The sequence below is a fragment of the Mus caroli genome, unplaced genomic scaffold (assembly GCF_978045245.1).
Source record: "Mus caroli unplaced genomic scaffold, Mus_caroli_1 scaffold_7, whole genome shotgun sequence".
Taxonomy (NCBI): domain Eukaryota; kingdom Metazoa; phylum Chordata; class Mammalia; order Rodentia; family Muridae; genus Mus; species Mus caroli.
In genome coordinates this window covers 27,544,889-27,564,844 of record NW_028227262.1, presented here as the reverse complement: position 1 = coordinate 27,564,844, position 19,956 = coordinate 27,544,889, and the positions used below count along the sequence as shown (strand labels likewise).

The window sequence follows — 19,956 nt, the reverse complement described above, 5'->3', positions numbered from 1 at the left end:
CTTCAAATCATCGATATCCAGGGTGATGTCTCCCACAGACTAGTCCTCCTCTAACCTCTCTATCTAAATCTAAAGACCCAGTTTCCCAACTCCCCCCCCCCCCCAGCTATGGAAGGGCCGATACCGCAGCTACCTAAGATTTCACAGCTTGGCTCCCCTGACCGATCGATCGCATTTGTTACGGGAATGATGATTCATTGGTTAAAAGCCTGGGTTCTGTTCTAAGCAGCCCCACTTGTTGGCTCACCTGTAATTCCAGCTCTGGGGGACCCTATCCTTCTTCTGATCTCTATGGGCACCTGCGTGTGTGCACCCACATCAAGACACACGTAACTTAAAATATTTCTTAAAGTCATGAATTGCACACTTTACAGAACACATATTACACAACCACATAAAAGGTGGGCACCTTCTAAGTGTCTCAAACACAACAAAGGGACAGCCACAGCATGCATGAATGGATCCACACTAAGACAGAACCGACCCAGCACTACCTCCAGACAGCTGGGAGCCTAATGGGGTTCTGACCAGAGCCAGGGGTGTGAGGCTGATTAACAGCAAGCAGGATCCATGCTCCCAACCTACTGAGGTCTCCATCCCCTGTGACACATTCTATAGTTTAGAGGAAGGCTCTTTTTCCAGTAGGGGGCCAGAGTCACCAAACCCAGTGTGGACCTGACTACAAGTTAGGGTCAGGGTCTCCACATGGGCAGAACAAGTCTGAGTGATGACATCATATAGGCATGAGACAAGGATCTAACTTCAGCATCATATAAAGAACTCATCTGTCTCCTTCTGCAGGATGACCTCAACCACGCCTAAAGGAGCCAGACAACACATCTTTTCACGCTCAAAACTGAAAGGCCTTTCTAGTCTGGGAAGGAACTTGGGAAGGACGGCTCCTATCTTTGTATTAACCTAAGGTGATCACGGTCCTCTGTGACAGATGGGCCCTAGCCAAGACAGCCAGCCTACTGCAGGAGGCTGCTCTACTCAAGCCACAAGAGACATCCAATTCAGAAGGCACTAGGACCAACAACACACAGTGACCACACACATGAGTCCATCATGCAGGCCAGATGTGTCCCTACTGGCACAGTACTATAGCTGCCTGTCCAGTGTGGCTGTCAGGTCAGATACGCCTCAGACGCTCAGTAATGGCTCGGGGCTCTATAATTCCAGGTGGTGGAGTGCCAAAGGCTGATTTTTCCAATGTACCAATCAGCTTCCACTTTAATGCCCTCTCTTCCTGGGCGAATTGGACACAGCTTTGAAAGCATGATTTCCAGTACCTGGAAAGCGTTTGTACAGTACAGCGATGAGAGCTGATTCTCCAAGATGTCCTCCAAGGGAACAAGGAGAGGCTGGCTCCATGACCATTCAAAGGAGGAAGATAAGAAGGAAGGTAAAGGAATAAAAGAAAACCTGTCATAAAGAAAGACAGCAATGACCTAAACCCCAGGATGTACAAGCATGAAAGCAATGGCAGCTTGAGAGGGGAATCAAAACAGGACCCAGGCAGGGTTCTCATCAACGGACGAACATTTCCTACATCTGTGTGGGAAGTACCTGCAGGAGAAGCCGTGAGTCCTGCATCACAGGGCAGACTGGTGCCAGATGCCCACCAGGACTATTTAATCCAAACAGGTGAGCTATGCAATGCAAAAAAAAAGCCCTGTCCACTCCCGAGCCAACTGACCCCGTGATAGGATGACAGCCCACTGTCCTCCGTCCTTCACCAAAGCCCCAGGGGTGAAGGACAAGCGGGCAAATCTGAGACCGCTATCGCCCGCTGCACCACAGCACACCGTATGCTCGCTCAACACAAGGGGACCCCAGTCCCAGTCCCACACAATTCTCATTCTCATTTTGTGTGCTTGGGGGAGACAAAGGCTCACGGCTGTTCCACACCACTTTTCCCTGGCCTGCATCTGCCTCGAGTCCCCGAAGACTGAGTCCCAGGCAGACTCTGCAATCAGAAGCCAAGCCATCAACATCAGCTATAGTGGGAACCAGCTGCTGGGTGTGGGAGCCTGCCCGTCCATCAGCTGGTAACCAACTGCCAGCAAGGTACTGACCAAGGTCTTCAGCGCATCCTCCTTCCCGTTTTCTGGAGCAGTGGGTCTGAGACTTAGAGGAAGGTCCTGCTGGTTAGAAAGGCCCTTAGTGGAGCCCTCAGCTGGGTTCTCCCCAGGAGGCGGGGCTCTCCAGCAAAGACAGAAGTTAAGATGAGTTCCAAGTATCACCATAGGCCCCAGTGGTCATTGTTTATAACACAGAAACAATTGTCAATTTGCAAAAGACTCACCATGTTCTTGCCTGCTTCCTTATTTGATTTATGCTGGGGATGGAACCCAAGATCTCTCACGGGCTAGCCGTGCTCCCCCCACACACACACACTGAGCGATGTGCTACCTCCCACCCCACCCCACCCCACCCCCACTGAGTGACACTTCCAAATGGCCACTGTGCTGGCTTAGCCCACTGTGAGGAGTGAAGGAACAATCATGGCTGCTCAGCCACCTGGACATGGAGTTTGCTAGAATCATAAACTGCAGAAACACTCCAGTGATCAGGCCCCAGCCAGATCCGGATTTCTGTGGTGACACGGTCTGTGTCTCTCTTCACCCCAACTGGTTCTAACAGCTTAGAAGCTGGGGACAGGGGATACAGCACACATTCGGCTGAGTGGCTGGAGGCTCAGCGCATGCACCCTTCGGTGGCTTCCAGCAGCAAACATGGCACCCCCACCCACCCACCCACCCAGCAAAGCTCTGGTTTCTCCAGGCAGAGGACAGCGTGCCTGATTTGAGTTTGGGTGGTTTTTGTTCAGGAAGAAGTAAACTGGCTGTACCATCCTGTCTCTTCTGAGGTGAAGCTATACCGCAACGCATCCAAAGATAGCCGGTGATTGTATGTTTGCAAGGGAGGGCAGCACCAACATGAGCCACGTGGGTGGGGGAGGATCACACACGGAGTGACCATGGCCGCCGGGCCACCTCTGGACCGCCTTCCACAAAACAAATCAAAGTTGTGGGTACCCAAGGAAGGACAAATATAACCAAGTCCCACCAAGGTCAGCCCTGAGGGTTGGGAGGGACTCCTGCCCTGTCCTCTACCCTGACAGCAGAGTCATCTATCAGATATACTTCAATCTTCTACTGGACGAACCGGAGCCGGTGGCTTTCCCAATCGCCCTATGGAGATGGCACTGAGGAATGAGTGCTAACTCACAATCATGAAGGCACAACAATCAGAGACCTCACCGAGACTGTGGACAGCACACCATGGTTTCATGCTATCTGCTTCAGAAAATGATGAGGAGACCTGGCCCCAGCTTGGTTTCCAGATGAGCAGAACGGAGTCTGGGGATGAGGGGTAGTAATTCGACAGCACCAACCCAGGCCACCCACCCACCAGTCTCACTGCTCTGAGAGACTCAGGACAGGCCTGCCCTGCAGGTCACCAGAGCCCAACTCTTCCTTCTGTACCACAGCAGGCCAGCAGGGCTGAGCAGACTGCAGCTGAGGCCCTTTAAGTGGGAGGCGTGTAGTGTCCTCAGTACTGTGCTAAAGTTCACCTCTGTGGACACTGACAGTGCAAGAACCTCCCAGCCCGTACAAGGAACTACATGAAAATGTTCCGTAGGACCTAGAGGTACAGGAAGCCTCACAAATTCAAAGCCCGAGGGTGACTCAGTCTCCAAACAGAATGCAAGAGGGCTTAGGGGGGGTACCTCGGCAATACAGCGCCGGCCTGGCATACACAAGGCCTTCTACCCAAGCCCCGATATCTTTCCCCTGCACTCCCAGGAAAAAAGAACACTTTACTGATTATTATTTATTTTCTTAAACATCTCTTCCTATTTTCTTGGGCCCGGGGACTGTGGCTTCTTTCAAAAGGCCTGCCTCCTCTTCAGCAGACAGATCAAAATCCCCTGGGAGTAACAGAGGAACTCTTACTATAAGTAATATCTTCTTAGCTCTTTGCCCATCTGAGGCAGGCCTGAACTGAGGTACAGGCTCTTTGGGTAAGTCAAGGGAAGGCAGCGGGCTCCGCCCCCACCTTTCCCACCTCAGCTGAGGCAGTCCATTGAAGGGAACAAAGGAGCAGGAGCTCGGCTGCCTCTTCTGGGGCCTTCCCACAGACAGAGTGTTACGCCATGACATCATCAACCACCAATCACCACAGACAAGGTGGAGCAGGTTTTGTCTGTGAACAAGGCTCTGCAATAGTCAAACGACAAAGGGCAGTGCAGGTATGAGGTGGGTATTTTCTTCTCCCCGTTTCTGTGTGAAACTGTAGAAGAAAGCCGAGAAGCGCCAGGGAAGAGCTTGCTAAGGAAAAAGAAAAATGTGAAATCTAAAATGCTCCGGCTGGCTGTGTGTCCCAGACCACCAGGGAGCATACCTGTCCCCTCCCCCGCTCCAGCTGACAGTGGCAGCCTTTGTTCCAAGAGGCAGCCGGTGACATCTTTCCCAGCTCTCCTTGCCAGGCAAGGAGCCAGCGTTCCAGGAAAACTTGTGTGTGCAGGTGTGTTTCCAGGGGTTCCAAGCGTCAGAGAGAGCAGGGCAGACAAGAAGAGAATGTGGACAATCCACAGATCCGGTTGCCACTGAGGCATCGCGGCTGGAGGCTCCTGGGCCTTGGCGATGTACTTTCCTCCAGCCAATATTAGCAATCTTATGAATGAAGCTATATGGCCAAGGTTAGAATCAGAAAGGAGGGGTGTGTGTGTGTGTGTGCACAAGCCATATTATTACAAGAAGCCCTAACAATAAAACTGGAGGCAGAGGGCACAGAGCGACCCACCCTCTGCTCAGCAAAGCACTCTCTGCAGTCTGCCCAGCAGCCATGCAGCCGGACTCCTGCATGTGAAACAGCGGCCAGGCTGAAAGGAGCAAGCTTCAAGACGTGGGCCTACGCTGGCCACCAGACACGCAAACCTACAGGATAAATACTTTCCTTTGACTTGGGTTTTGTCTAGGTTTTTAGTTACAGTGTTTTTCCAGTGCTGTGGAACCAACCCAAGAAGCATGGAAGTTAGGCAAGTGTCGCACCCTCGGCCCTGGGCAACTGCATTTTTAACGGAAGGTGCAGTTGAGCATGATAAGGGCCGTTTTTTTTACACAGCACCCGAATGGTGACAGGAGATGGGCGAGGGCGGGACAAGAACAGAGCTCTCAACACAACTACACGGATACACAGATATCACTGCTTGTGTCATCGGCAACATAGTCCACCTCTTGTGTTCCTACAACCTTCTCTATGCAACTGATACATAGATTAAATATATAATAACCAGGTAAAATATCTCCATCATACGTGGTGTAACTCTTTCTTTATGACACAGCGAGGCTAGCTGAGTGTGGTGGTCTACGCCTGTAGTCCCAGTGTTTAGGGTGCTGAGGCAGGAGGATCCCAAGTCTGAGGTCACCTTGGACTAAACAATGCATTCCCTGCCAGGCAAAGCCAGACTAACTTAATACAAGCAAATAAACAGACAAAGATAAAATTAGGGAGTAGGAGCAAAACTAAGACAACACCAGTGTAGCTGGGTATGGTGCATGCCTTTAACCCCAGCTTATGGGAAGCAGAAAAGGGCAGGTCTCAGAATTTGAGGCCTGGATTGCATAGCAAGATCCAGGCCAGCCAAGGCTGTGTAATTAAGACCCTGTCTTAAAAAAAAAAAAAAAAAAAAGACAATGACAACAAATATAGTCTAGGCTAGACAGAGGTGACACACTTCAGAGGCCAACTGCTGTGGACTGTTATTCTCCACAGCTCCCAAAACAAAGACTTGGTTCCTTTTCCCACTCCTAGCTCTGTGGGCTACCATTTCTCAAGGTGGTCCCTGCAGGGGAAGTTCCTTCTCCACGCTTGACTGGACCAGCGATGCGGCAAGACTACGGCAGACCCGTCCTGCCTGAAAACCATAATAAAGGCCAGAGTTCACTTTGCCCCATGTACCCTGGCACATGAAACTGAAGAAACGGGACACCTCAGGCTCTGAGCCCAAGCTGAAGTTCACTGTGACCCTGGCTGGCTGGGGTGGGGCTCCTTCACTGACAGACAGGACCAACACCTGCTGGTGCGCTCTCTGCTCCTTTACCCCCTGGGGCTGTGTGAGGATGACCAGTTTCCCTAAAAGGATAATGAAGAACCCACATTATGACCATCCATCGATTCTTACTGACCCCACCCCCACCCCGCAGATCCTCCCAAATAAAACAACGGTCTCACAAAGGACTGGCACTGCGAGGAGCTGTACCCTGAGATCTGGTTGCCCTGGTAACACAGACCCACTGCTCCAAACAGGGCCCTGAAAACTGAGGTGTCCTCCACATCAGCCTGGTGGCAGCAAGCAGAAGCCCCCCACCTCACCCAGGGTGCTGCCTGCCTAGCCCACCGCATCGAAGACCACAAGCTGGGCGACTTTTCTGCCCAGAGATGGGAAGATGAAGGGATGGGAGAAAGGGGAGGCTATATTTAGTGAGCGGGCCGAGACAACAGGAATGGAATGAGTCACCCAAGCCCAGGCACTATTGCTCACCGTGGGGGTTGGCCAATCAGAAGTCAAGACAGGGAGGACCAGAGCCTAGCCAGGGGCAGTCTGCAGGAGAGCAGACCTTTCCTAGGTTGTGGGAACGACAGACAGACAGACTCATAGAGGGACTCAAAAGCAGACATGGAAAAGAAGTTAGGACAGGAGACGGGACTCAGCATCATCTGGAGACGGATTGTTGTGGGGACACTCCACACAACATAGTGTGTGAAATAGTTGCCAGCAAGAGCTGTAATGAATTTTCCTTAGAGAACCCTCTAGATGCCCAGAAGGCACGGAAGGAACTTTTGCCACTTTAACCAGGGCAAGCCTACTGACTTGCTTGCATGGTCAGGTAAGGGAGATCGGATTTTACCTTAGCTTAGTGGGAAAACAGCTCTACTTCTTGGAGGAAAAGTGGAAAAATGAGGCAGTTGGAGGTCAAGACCTTTCAAGAACAACTAACACAGCACGCCTTCCATCCTGTGTTCCGCAGCACAAGGCCCCCTGTGTAGCCCATGACCCAGGCTGCCCATTCACTGGCCCAAACCCAGTCCCGGGAGATGCTTTGACTCGACCCAAAGAGGCTTGCTATGAAGCACTGTTAAGTAGATAAATGGAGAACTTGGCAAGGCCTCTGAGCACCACACACATGCAGACACACCCATTATGTGCACATGTGAGCACATGTGGGCACATGCATAGGGATGGAACACACACCTGCATCCCTAGATGACTGGGTAACACACATCGGAAGTCAGCAGACTATCATATATGGGGTGCACAGTAAAAGCTGACATTTAGGGTGTCAATGATATTTGTTTGACAAGGACCTCTAAACACCCCTGTGCACAGAGCCCAGCCATCGTGGGAGGTGCTCGGCTGGCCTCAGGGAGCACTCCCAGGTTCTCACAACGGCCTATTTTTAGTCTCTGATCTTTCCTGCCTTCTTCCCCAGGGAAGGCTCCTCCCTCTGCTCTCGGGGGCCCACTGCTCACCAGCAGGATCCTGACCCTGAGCGGGAAGGTGGCGAGGCCTCCCCATACCTCACACTTCAGAGTACAGGTGGAGAAGCCAGACCCAAAGCAGAGGGAAGAAATACTTTAATGTCTCATGACAAGGGCAAGATGGGTGTGGACGAGAAGCGGTGCGGGTGATGCCTGCTGTCTGTCCAGCAAGGTTCAAAGCTTGGCGTCTGGCCTGCCCCCATCACTGCCCCCATGTTGATTGACACTACACCTTGCATTTCGCAGGTGAGGCTCTGCCCACCAAGACAGCAGTGACTCACCAGCCCAGAGGGCTGTAATTCCAGCCACGTGACAGTGGTGCCACTTTCTATAGGCACGGTTGTCTGAGGAGGAAGGACACTTGGTGTTGCCTTGCTCTAGACCAGGGGTTCTCGACCTGTGGGTTGTGACCCCTTCAGAGGTCAAACTACCCTTTCACAAGGGTCACATATCAGGTATCCTGCATGTCTGATATTTACGTGACAAAACTCATAATAGTAGCAAAATTATAGTTGTGAAGTAGCGATGACATAATCTTGTGGTGAGGGTCACCGCCGCATGAGAAAACTGCATTAAAGGTGGCAGCGTCATGAAGGTTGAGACCGACTGCTCTAGACTCCTACCCTGCTGCGTTCCTTGCACTAAAGCTCTCAGTACGGCGCATGTGCAGCTGTTGCAGAATCACCACAGTAGACTGCAGTAGGTCTTTTCATGCGGGCGGTGACGGACTGACCTGCCTAAAACCCAGATGTACAGGCACCTTGACCCCCTGAAGAGAATCAGAAGACTTTAACATGACCTAACAAGGTTTAGACACAACATAGGAGATGGATCCCATGCAAATAATGTGCGATTTTTTTTTAAACCCTGTTAAAGGACATGAATGCTGGCTAAGTGTAACGATGTCTTCTCTTCAAGCACCATGCAACGCAGGTGTGAGTTCATCAACACGGACACCAGGACTTCTGCTGCTCACAGCCTGTTGCTCTGAAATCATCAGTGCGTGCCTAGGAGACATCAACTTTCCAGTACTGGTTCTCTGAGCCACAGCCCTCCGGAGTGATCTACTGGAAGGCAGTTCTAGCCCATCCTCCTCCACTTGCCTCTGGGACGGCATCACTCTTAGATGATTTGGTCAGTTCTGTTCTGGTGTCCAACACCTGAGAACAACAGCACCACTTGTGTGCCAGTTCTCAGAGGGGAGAGAGGGGAGGAGGAGGGAAGGAGGAGAGGGAAGGACCTGCCAACACACCGAGGGGAGATGGGAGAGCTTGGCAAGCTAGGGATGTTCTCCCTCAGTCACACCTCAGCTCTCCCTAATCTTCACCCAGCAGACAGGCTGCATTCACTACTACCCAGAATGCACTTCTCCCCACAACGCATGACCACGCAAGTCCGGGACCCTGCTCCTCTGAAGCTGATGACCCAACCTGGAAACTATGATACAATACAAGGAGAGGGGTAAAGCGTGACCTCAGAGGCCGTCTCTGTTTTGTTTCCTCCATAAATCAGAAGCTATCACAAAGATCAACGAGGGTCCAATTGAAGTCCCTGAAAATACCAGTTATGGCCAAGCGCATGAATGTGTTCATCAGCTACCACTTACGGAGCACTTCGGTGCCAAACACTGCTGCATGCTCGACCTGCATTAGCTCATTTCTACCTTGAGAATAACACTCTAATTATAGGGTTACCCTCACTTTGGAAGCCCAGCAATTAAATTATAGTTCAGAGAAGACCATTACCTCCCAGGGTCATGATGTCATGGAGACTTAAGGGCTGGCTATCCCTTCCAACACAGCCTCACTCAGTAAACTCAATGTACTGTGACCTCTGTGCTGCTTCTTAAGAGCACACATGTCATCAACTGTCATTCAATTCCCTCCACACTTCTTTAGATCTTTTTTAAAAAATAAACAGTGATTGCTAATCTGCAGGTATTGATCGGGTGCCTGCTCTGTACCAAGACTGCCCCGGATACAGAGACCCAAACAAAAGGAATCTATACAAGAAGAAATTGAAGAAACTGCATCTAACTCAGTCAGTATAAAAGATGAGAAATGAACGAAGCCCAAGGCTGCTGTGCAGGCCACACTCACTAGTGTGCCTTGCACAGTGCAGCTTGGTTCAGAGGTCTGAGGGGAGGAGATGCAATGCTGTGGTCCAGCAAGCCTGTGGGCAGCACTCCTGCCATCACCTGACAAGGAGCTCAAGTGCTTCAAACTCCTACCTAAGAGGTGGGGGGAAAAAGATAAAGGAGAGATGTGAACAGGGAAGTTAGGAGGACCAAGCAAAATGCAGACAAGCCACAAGGCAGAGCGTCACTGGGAAGCGAGGAGGGAGAGAAGACACCTTGGGAAGAGGAAGCACGAATGCACAACATCCGGGACATGGCCATGCACATTGGGAAAGATGCTGATGCACCTACTGTCACCCTGCTTATTAGAGTTGCAATCTTGGGTGTCCATGGGTCGAAGGCCTGATCACTAGCCTATGCACTTTTAGGAAGAGGTGGGACCCATTGGAGGAGGGACCTTTTGGAATGTTAGGTCACTGAAGGCATATCCTTGGAGGGGACACTGGGGACCGTAGCCCCTTCCCATCTCTACTTCCCAGCCACCTAGAGGCCAGCAGGTTTCTCTGATTGGTTAGTCCCACTTCAGTGCATGGTGTCTACAGGCCAAACCAACAGTGTCTCAGAGAACATCAACCACTCCACCACCCACTGGCACAGAGGCTTAAAGCCATGAACTCCACACACACCAGGCCACTAGCCAGATTATTCTGTGAGCTAGCTGCCCTTAAACCCTCCCTACCCACAATGAACAGAAAAGGAAACCCCATCGGTGGCTCCACCCTGGGTCAAGTCTCCCAGGAGAAGGGATAAAACAGCGGCCTCACCATCCAGAGATGCTCTGGGCTTCCTGACTGGGCCACTTCCTTCACTGTCTCAGACCATGTGTGGCATTACCCTCACTCAGCTGGTTCCTCAGTGACAGAAACAAGTGCTCAGAGCACCACAGCCCACAACCCACAGTTCACAAAGAGGTGAGGTGGCATGGGGACAGAGTACTGTACTCAGAATCAGAGGCAGATCTGAGGCAGGGGCACTGTCACTGAAAGTGGACCAGCCTACTCCATATCCAGCTGCGCATCAAAGGTGGGGACAGAGGTGAGCCATGAGAAGGGCCCAGCAAGCTGCAGAACGTGGGGAACACACATCGTTCCCTCCTTTGGGGTCCCCGATGAGGGTCCGAGACTTCCTCTATTCAACAGGAGGAGAACCTCAGCACAGAGCAGCTACCTACTTGTCCAAGATCAACCTCAAGTCTACTGGAGGGAAGAAACAATTGCTATAGGTCCTCATAAAGTCAAATGCTTTTCTGTTATGGTATAGTAAAACAGACATTCATTTATTCATAAAAATTCAATAGAAACATTTCCTAGGAGTGCCCTGCCTGAGTCAAAAAAAAAAAAAAAAAAAAAAAAACCATACAACGTAAGAGTTAGGTGACATATGAAGTCCCAAGGTGGAGCCGACTGGAAGGCTGGGAATCCCAGGGCTCACAGAATCATGCATACACCCTGTGCTGGGACTGAATGAAGCCACTCTCCTTCCTGTAAGGCAATGGCTCTCAACTTATGGGTCACAACCCTTTGCGGGGGGGATCGCATATCAGATATCCTGCATATCAAATATTTACATTACCAGTCATAACAGTAATAAAATTAGAGTTATAAAGTAGCGACAAAACAGTTTTACGGGTGGGGGTCACCACAACAGGAGGAGCCCTATAAAAGGGCCCCAGCATCATGAACGCTGAGGAGCACTGTGTAAAGGCACAGGACCCTTTGCCGATCTTTGACATTTCATAGGCAGCCAGTCCCTCCAACCCAGGACAAGCCGCTGAGCGGGGGGATAGCCCAGGGCCCCTGCTGCCCCTTCTCTCCACACTCTCTCCACACTTGTGCCTTCCTTCCTCTGAGGGCTCACCAGGCAAGCCTCCCCGCCCACACTTATTAGCTCTGAACCAGGGACGGTGCTGTGAGTCCCTTCTGACATCTTGGAAGTTTAGCCGGTCACTGTAAGAGTAGAGGAGTGGATTAGGGGCCGGGTGCGTGCAATGCCAGCCCACTGATGTGCTGAGGCAGGAGGATCATCAGCTTCAGACCAGCACTGACTACGAAAGCTGAAGGCTAGGTGTCTCAGTTGGGGTTTCACTGCTGTGAAGAGACACCATGGTGAAAGGTAACTTTTTAAAAGGACAGCGTTTAGTGAAGGCTGGCTTACAGCTTCAGCGGTTCAGCCCATTATCATCATGGCAGGCAGACATGGTGCTGGAGAAGCTGAAAGTTTTACATCTTGATCCAAAGGCAGCCAGGAGACTGTCTTCCAGGCAGCGAGGAGGAGGAGGGTCTCAAAGCCCACCCTGTCAGTGATACACTTCCTCCAACGAGGCCACACCTCCTAACAGTGCCACTTCCTGGGCCAAGCATATCCAAACCATCATACTAGCTAAAGGCTTTAAGAGATCCACCCTTGTGAGTGACTGGGCTCCTGAGAAGAGACTGGGCTGGCTTCCTCTGACTGGTACCTGCCAGCTCATCCCACTGTCACATGATACAGGAGCAGGATGACCCTCTGATTGGGTTCCACACTTTGGGACTTCCTGGCCTCCAGAACTGGGCCAGTCTGGAGTTTAATACACAGTAGATGTCTTCAGACACACCACAAGAGGGCGTCAGATCTCGTTATAGATGGTTGTGAGCCACCATGTGGTTGCTGGGATTTGAACTCGGGACCTTTGGAAGAGCAGTCAGTGCTCTTAACTGCTGAGCCATCTCACCAGCCCCAAGTACACAGTAGAAAAGAAACTAAGACATAAGACAAGTTGGGGCTGTAACTCCAGTAAAACCCTTCTCTGGCTTCTACAGGTATTGCAAGCACTTAGAGCCCAGACACCAACCAATTCTGGCAAAACACCCACACACATAAAACAAAAAACTAGACAAACCCTCAGAGGAAGGCAGCGACGTGTGAACCGCCTGGGCCACTGCCTGACACACAGCTAGAGATGACAGCAGTGACAAATCCCATCAGCCCCCCCAACATCAGAACAGGGGTGGCAACTTCAAACCTAGAGTTCTCATTCAACTGGCCTCGAACACAGGACGGCAGGAAGCATTCTCCTGGCCCATCCCTTCCTCTGTCCAGAATCAAAGGAAAGCACTGGTCTCCAGACATTGACTTACCCCAACACCGACAAAAACATCCCTGACCTTCTTCCCGATCCACAGGGCCCCAGTGGGATGCTGGGATGGCCAAGCAGCTCCCTTGATGGCTGAGAACGAGCCACACTCCCCAGGATAGCCCAGGATGTGTAAGTTGTCCTGATGCATGGATAAGGCCACCTCTGGGACAAGTGGACATGGACAGAGACCCCTAAGGAGCTACAGAATGGCTGTGATATTCATCTCAGCTATGGGGTTAGAAGATGCAGTGAAAGGATCTGACAGTAGAAGCTGAGAAAGTCTCTTTTGCTAAGCCGCATGCTCCATGGGGGTGGGAATTTTTGTCTGCTTTGCTTCTTGATGTTATCTTTAGCTCCTGAAACTGTGCCTGGAACACTCGATTGAATGAAAAGGGATCAAACTCCATATGATTCAGGCCAAACACTTTGAGCCAAGCAGAATTGGATTTGGATCTTTTTTGTGCAGCTCTGTAGAAGCTGTGTGACTATAATAAACCACTCCGCCTCTCTGGTTCTTGTTAGGATAAATGGCTGTGATTTAATCGTCACAGACTATCTAGCACATGGTAATCTCTGAGAAATGAACACTCTGGGCTACTAGCTTTCCCCTGCCAGTGCCTTCAAATTCTCCCTAACGAAGGGTAAGAAAGTGGCCACAGCAAAGAATCAGGAGCGGCTGTCGCTTGCTGGTCTAGCCCAATCCTATCCATGCTGTCAAGCACAGACAAGCCCAACCTCCTCTCCACTCACTGAGGAAACTGAAGCATGGGACAGCGTGCCCCAGGTCTCCACAAATAACTGGCACTCACCTACACTCCTGCCCACACCCAGCAGTCATCTCCCTCACACTAGCATAAGTCTAATGATGAGTGCTCCCCAGCAGTCATCCCACTCACCCTAGCATGCTATGTCTCAGGATGAGTGCTCCCCAGCATGTCAGTTGAGTGCTCTTACAGCCTCTCCAGGGTACGACTGTTCAGGAAGGCAAACCAGAACCCCAAGTTTCTCTTGACAGCTCTATTTCTGTGCACCTCAAGTGGAAATAGACCTCAGGCTTGCACGCCCCAGGATGGGGTCACAGAAGGCTTGCACTGAGACTGGTGAGGTCTCTGGCTTGTTCACTGAGTAGGTGCCGCACCCAGGTTTCCTAAGACCTGGGGTCTAGAGAGTAATTTCAGTTTCAGTCATAAATCTGTATTTTAGGCCACTAAGTGGTATTTGGAAACAGTTTACCTGCAAATCAGAATAAAAGGAGCAGGAAGAGGGGCTCCAGAGTTTTCAGTGCTACCTGGTCTCACAGGTCAGAATGCAGCTGTGGAAGTGACACAGAGGGACACTGTCACTGCTGGCCAAGAAGACCTCACCTACAGCTTCAACGGCCTTTGTACTCTAGCTCCTAAGAAGGACAAAGGAGAGGGTAAGGCCATCTAGCCTCAGTGGGTCTCCCTGGACCTTGTGCTTACGTCCTCTCTAGGTCTCCAGGACACAGGGAGGAAGAACTAGACTCCCACGGGGCAGGAAATAACAATGTTCAACCCTCCAACCTCAACCAGGAAGTGCAGTAGGCACTACAGAATTCCAACCCACCAACCTGCTCTGTTACAAACCCGAGGCAAGGAAGGCACTTCCCAGCCTTCCTAGAGGCTAGCCTGACTGTTCTATAGGTAGACTGTTCTATGAGATAGAAGATGTGGGAGAAAGACATGTCTTCCAGAAAGATCCTTTAAAAGTTGCGGGCCAGCCAGGCATGGTGGTGCACGCCCTTAATCTCTGCACTCAGGAGGCAGAGGCAGGCGGATTTCTGAGTTCAAGGCCAGCCTGGTCTACAAAGTGAGTTCCAGGACAGCCAGGGCTATACAGAGAAACCCTGTCTCGAAAAGCCAAAAACAAACAAATACAAACAAACAAACAAACAAGTTGTGGGCCATCCATGTCTCCCAGAGAACTCAGTCTTCCTGCTTTGTAACACTGAAGCTCATGTGCGCTAGGGCAGAGCCATGGGCAACTGGAGGGTGGTGGTAGTTGAGGCTAGATAAGCCCAACAACCTAGTGTCTCCATGGTGGTATTAGTGGCTTTCGAGAAGAGAGACCCCTGCTAGTGGGCCTGCTCTGTCTTACCCAGTGGCTTCTGTCACATTATGGCAGGGCAGGAAGCCAACACCAGATGCTGAAAAGATAGCCACACCACTTTCAGGGTGAACTCCATAAACAAGAACCAAAATTAAAAATTGGGGTGGGGGGGAGGGGCAGGGGAGGGGTGACCTCCTTTAGTCCAGGCTATCCTTGATCTTACTATGTACCAGAAGATAACCTTCAACTCCTGATTCTTGACTGTGTCCTACCATAAGCAGTTTATTAAACTTCTCTTCCTAAATGACTGAATATGGACTAAGGCATCTCATTTTGTTTTCCTTGAAGACAAAAACAAGACAGTTGGAGATCCAGCATCCACACCTGACTGGCCGTAAGGTAACCTGAAGAATATTCTATGTATCTGAAGGATATATGAAATTAGGGCAACTTAAACTTTGACCTGTCTACCAGAGTGGAACCTGTGACTACCTTGCTGTGGCTACTAGGGCCAGGATACTCATCTTCCTGGACAGACAGAGAGCCAAAGTTCTGGTGACCTGGGGATGGCACGTGCTAGTCCTTTCTAGACTTCTGTTCCATAAAAGACAACAACACTATGATGACGCTGTCATTCCCAGGGATGCTAATCCCGACAAGACAGCTCTGTTATTAGAGTCCTGAGGGGTGAAAGGACCACTTGTCAATGGCACCCATTCCCTGGAGGTCCTCAAGTGACAATCCGCAAATGATGAGGATCCCAAGCTTTGTGAGAGTCACCAAGTCATTGAACATTACATACAATTCACAACTGCAACCAAAGGAGACCATCCCAAGAGCACATGACGTGTCCTCCTGAGGAGGCTCTGGGTGACGGAAACTTCCAGGGGATTTTCAACAACTCCAACTCTGGAACACTGTTGTGTGTCCCTGCTGACCATCTGAAGCTGACACGCTCCAAAATACAAAGTCCCAGGTGTTTTGTGGACGCAAAGCTCCCAACAGGCCAGAAACTGACATCTGACACGTCAGGTCCCAGAGCATCTAGATGAGGGATACTCGGTCTGTGGCCAGAGTGCAGGTGCTGCCAGACGGCAACCTTCTGCAGTCGCCACCTGTAGAAAAGCCCTAACACCAGGAAGCTCCTCCAGCCTGAGGTTCCTGAACTCAACAGCTGAGACTCCACCCAGCCAAGGTTACTCCAGGGCCTCAGACCATGTGGTCCATACATTGTTCCTTAAAAGGCAATGCTCTCAAAGATCAGGTTGAACTCACTCCTAGGAGAGACAATGACCAGTAATAACTGGAAGCTATTATATGAGAAAGAAAAGAAAGCTGAGGCCCCAGCTTGGCAGCCTTCCTTTCCAATGAGGCTCGGCCCCCTTGGCCTCACCGACTAAAGCTGGAACACATCTTCTTCTTTTGATGCAAAAGCAGAAGTGACTCTGGCCAAGCTTTGGTGAAGCGGGTCACAACTCAAGAATACAGCAGCGAGGAGGCAGAACTAGTCACAGGGGTGGGCACTCCAGGGGCAAGTGCCTGCGGTAGGTGTCTGCTAGTGGAGGAGGGGCAGCAGGAATTAGAGATGTCAAGGAAGGGCTGTGCTTCTATGATAGAGCAATTGCCTAGAGTGTGCTAGGCCCTGAGTTCCTCCACCACCTTATCATCACCACACGGGGATAGATTAAGGAAGCAAACAAATGTGTGTGAACAGGATCCTCCTGGAATAGAGAACTGAAGATAAATCAAAGGGAGGAAAAACCCTCAAGAGAGATGGAAAGGGAGAGAATACCCACAGGCCTCAGGGCAAGGCCCAGCATTAGCCAAGGAAGCTACATTCTCCCATTTCCCTCTATTCTCCCCAGGAGCAGCAGAAAGAATAACAGGAGTGGTGAGACACTTAGGGTTCAAATGTGTGTTCTGGTCCAGGGCTGTGGTAAGGGACTGTGTCATCCCAGCAGGACTGGTCTCTTCAATCCCTTCACGCCTGCTGCTATTCCTCCCCGAAGTCCTCCATCTCCAACACTGCTCCGCACTAGGCTTTGAGTGACTCTGCATAGTATGGGTATATACACCAGTGTGTGCTCCAGAGCTTAGGACGTGATCAACAGGGTCGATGAAAGAAGCTAACAGAGGTGGGTAGACGGTCCAGCAATTCAGATCGGTCGCTACACAAGCATGAGGTTCAGAGTAAGTCACAGTGTCAGAGCAGAACACCTTATGTCTCTGTCTGGCTTCCACGCACCCTCGTATACTATACAACACATACAAAAGGACTCAACAGACATTTGCTGTCCACCCCCCGCCCCCTGTGTGCCAGGTGCTGGGACATTAACAGTGGATGCCCTGCCCACCTGAAGCTTCCGTTCTCAGGGGCTGAGACACACGTAAGCACACCCGGGGACCTAGCAGGAAGTTTCTATGCTGCAGAGAAGGTCAAGGTGAGGGCAGACAGGAGTGTTGGAACACAGAGGAGGGAAGGGGCAAGCTATGAGGCTAGCAGGACAAGGGACAGTGTGCCCACCGCAGAAAACGGGGTGAGCGAGAATGGTGGCCAGGCTGGAAGGGATTCCGATTCTTTGAATACATTAGTTTTGGTCCAGTACAGAGGGCCTCCCTCCCTGAAGAGGGCCATGGAGACAGAACGGAGGCAGCAGAAGGTGGCTCTGAGGGCAGGCAGGTGGGTCAGAGCTCTGGCCAAACCCAGGGGCTTGCCTCCATGAAGAAGCCACAGTGAGGAAAGCATGGGGGTGAAGTGGACAGAAGCTGTGTGCGGCAGGATATGAGGGATGGCCAGGTCGGATCACGTACCTGAGAAAGGGAAGAACAAACCAAGAGCACACACATGCATCTTATCCTGTCATGGCCGGCTAGAGGTGAGAACAGGCTGGCCAGCCCTGGTACTCCCAGGGTGCGGAGGAGTAGGTCAGTCCTGGGTCAGCAGGGCAGTCGTCCGGCTCCACTTGGGACAGGCCTAGCCAGCCTCCCACCCACTGGGTTCCCTGTCTCCTTGCATGGCTGTTAACCCCAAATCCATCCCTCATCTGCCCTAGCCAAGATAGCTAGCCGGGAGTGAGGGCACATGCCTTTAACCCTAGCACATCAGAGGCAGGTGGATCTCTGAGCCTGGTCTACACAGTGAGTTCTAGGCCACCCAGTGCTACACAGAGAAACCCTGCCTCAACTCCCACCCCACAACTCCATCCCCCACCCCAAATTACCAGACAGCTGAACAGAGTTCTAAAGGGAAAAGCCTTATTCTCAGCACACAGCCCCCACCTGCCACTCCTCCCTATGTGGGCACCTGGGTGCTCCTGAGGGGTCAAGCATGCCTGCACATAACAGATGGTGGCCCCAACTCAGGGAGCGGAGAAGAGAGCAAGTCAGAAGGGTCTGTGCCCCAGCCACACTCAGCCTCACCAGTTACGTCTGAATCAGTGGTGCAGGCCCCATCACCCTGCTGTGCCACGCCCGGCCAGTTCTTAGTACCCTTCCACCGAGCAAAGGGAGCCAGCATCACTGATCGCCCACGAGATTCACTGCTCAGACCCACACAACCGTGTTCATGAACATTCAAATTGAGACTGACTGAAAGACCTTCGGGGAAAGGAACTCGAAGTGAAGCAGACCAGAAGCGCTCTGCCACTGACAATCACCTCGGACAATCACGTGTCTGCACTACTCAACGCTCAGCGGCACAAGGTGGCACAGCAGCAGCATCCCCTTCTCCCGAGCACTGTGCTGATGGTGTAGCAAGCCTGTGAGTAAGGACCCCGAGGACAGGACAGGTCAGGACGGGTCATTGCACTGGGCTGTTGGAGCCAGTGGGGGTACAGTGGTCTTCATAGCAGCCTGGCCAGAGCCCAGCCAAGAGAATTGTTACCCAAGAACATGAAGCCAGATGATACCCAGATGTTGATACCCAGGTGTGAGCAGTGGCTGGGATGAAGGTTGGGTCAGATCAGAACCACAGCAAGGGAAAAGCAAAGCTAAGAAGGGAATACCTTCAGCCAAGTGTGGTGGCGCTCGCCTTTAATCCCAGCACTTAGGAGGTAGCGGCAGAGGCAGAGGCAGGCAGATCTCTGTGAGCTTGGGGCCAGCCTGGTCTATGCAGTAAGTTCCAGCACAGCCAAGGCTGTGTAGAGCGACTCTTGTCTCAAGGGGGGGGGGGGGGGGGTTGGGAATCTAACAAATTCTGATCACCAATTACAACAGATTCTGAAAGAATTACCAGTGGATCCGGTGGCTCAGGGCACACCACACAACTGCACTCACTGTCTGCGGCCTGCTCAGGCAACAGAAAAGCAGGCACTCGGTCTTCTAGCTACTGACATTCCCAAGAGCTCAAGGTTTAGAGAGGACTCTACTGAGGACACCTCACTTGAGAAGACAGCTGGGTATTAGTGACATCATCTTCTTCTCCTATGCATACATAGGAAGAGCGGCAACCTTTGGTAACCATTAGTGCACTGGGCCCATTTTACCCATTCCTTACCCTACCATGGTATTAGCCTTCTTTCGCTGTGACAGAGGACTTGAGAAAATCAACCTAAAGGAAGGAAACGCTTCTTTAGCTCGCGGTTTCCAAGGTCTGTGTTTACAATCACTCGGCCCCATCACTCTGGGCCTGTAGGGCCTCAAGGCATCAAAGTCCAAGTGTGAGTAGATGAATCCTGTTTAGCTCATGGTGGATAGAAAGCAAAGGGGACCCAGCATATCCCCAGTGGCCTAATTTCCTACTACCAAGACTGACACCCCCACCTCCAAGTTCCACCTCAAGTCAGTGATGAAGTCTTTTAACATTTGCGGTTTAACATTGGGGTTAACACTCAAAAATCTGAAATACAACTCATGGCCAGGCACTGCCCTTCCTCTGTGGGACCTCCAAGAGATGAGGACAACAGGTAGACCTCAGACACCCCGAGGTGCTCAGGTAAGACCTTTCACTCTCCTGAGCCTGCCCAGTTCTCCAGTGCAGTGCTGGCCAGCGTCACCCCAGGGATGGTGCCTTGGGGAAGCCAGGCTTCACTGAGACACTTCGAAGCATTGAGAAACAGAAAAGCCGTCTCTACGCCATTCACCT

General features: G+C 51.4%; 1 protein-coding gene across 12 annotated transcripts in view; it reads right to left on the bottom strand.

Annotated features, from left to right (window-relative positions):
• Mical3 (microtubule associated monooxygenase, calponin and LIM domain containing 3) overlaps positions 1–19,956 on the bottom strand; it is a 192,489-nt gene that overhangs the window by 125,117 nt on the left and 47,416 nt on the right. Inside the window, exon 1 of one of the 12 annotated variants that reach the window (XM_085839994.1) lies at positions 3,267–4,158. The exons of the other annotated variants lie outside the window; for them this stretch is intronic. The gene's annotated coding sequence lies outside the window, so the exon portion shown is untranslated. Of the gene's footprint in view, positions 1–3,266; positions 4,159–19,956 lie in introns of those variants that run through there. 12 annotated transcript variants of the gene reach the window in all.